The sequence below is a fragment of the Rhagoletis pomonella genome, unplaced genomic scaffold, assembly GCF_013731165.1.
Source record: "Rhagoletis pomonella isolate Grant_MI unplaced genomic scaffold, Rhpom_1.0 Rhpom_scaffold_00076, whole genome shotgun sequence".
NCBI lineage: Eukaryota > Metazoa > Arthropoda > Insecta > Diptera > Tephritidae > Rhagoletis > Rhagoletis pomonella.
The window spans coordinates 198,955-199,915 of NW_023458630.1; positions in this window are offsets into that span (position 1 = coordinate 198,955).

The following is a 961-nucleotide window of genomic DNA, read 5'->3' on the forward strand; positions in this document are numbered from 1 at the left end:
TATCAAGTTTTTGTTAAATTCATACCATACTTACTTGTTTCATTCCGTTGTACCATTTCCATTGCACCATTTCCGTTGCATCATTTCCGTTGCATACACATAAGAAGTACTTGTTTCAGCCCCAACCATTTCCATTGCTCCATTTCCGTTGCATCACTTCCGTTGCACCATTTCCGTGTGCAATTTCCGCTGAATTTGCCAATTTACTCCCACCCAACCAACCGCCGCTAAAGAAGTTTAACTTAAAAAAAATATATATATATATACATTATTTTAGCGGTTAGGGATCGGTATGACGAATTTCTCCGATACTCCTCGTTATTTGGAAATCTGAAAAATAGGAAGATAGAATATTTTCCTAACAAAGACAAAACTTATTAACACATAAAGTGGTGTGGTATTTTATATGTTGGCCGAATCCAATAAAGCACGTTATTCGATTCCCTTCTATGCTGATTGACGCCAATTGGAAATGCCAACTGTCTTCTCTAATTGGTATTTTTATCCTATGCCACCAGCAACGGCCGCAGCGCTTCTCATAGATTTACAAAAATTTTATTTTTTGTTAATTTTTCATAAGAGTTGTTTTTAAATACAAATTTGTGAAACCGCTCCTGAATTTTGAAAAGTAAAGTTGTCATTTTGAGTACATTCTCTTATCGGATCTCTCTTTCTTTTTTTAATATTTCGGCACTCTTATGTTGGGGAATGTACTTTGAATGTACTAGCAATATAGAAGTATTACATATATGGCTGTGGCGCACTGGCCTTCATCGTCATCGTCGAAATTTGGTGCGAGACCTTCGATTGTTAGCGCAATCGCAGCATGTAACTCTTGCTTATTGCCGCTTAGTTGTTGGTCAATATCGTGTGTTGGCTTGCCGCCGCCGGTGAGCTGACGCGACAGTTTATTCGCGGCGTAGCCTTTGCGGAGACCAGCTTTGATATTTTTAAATTTACT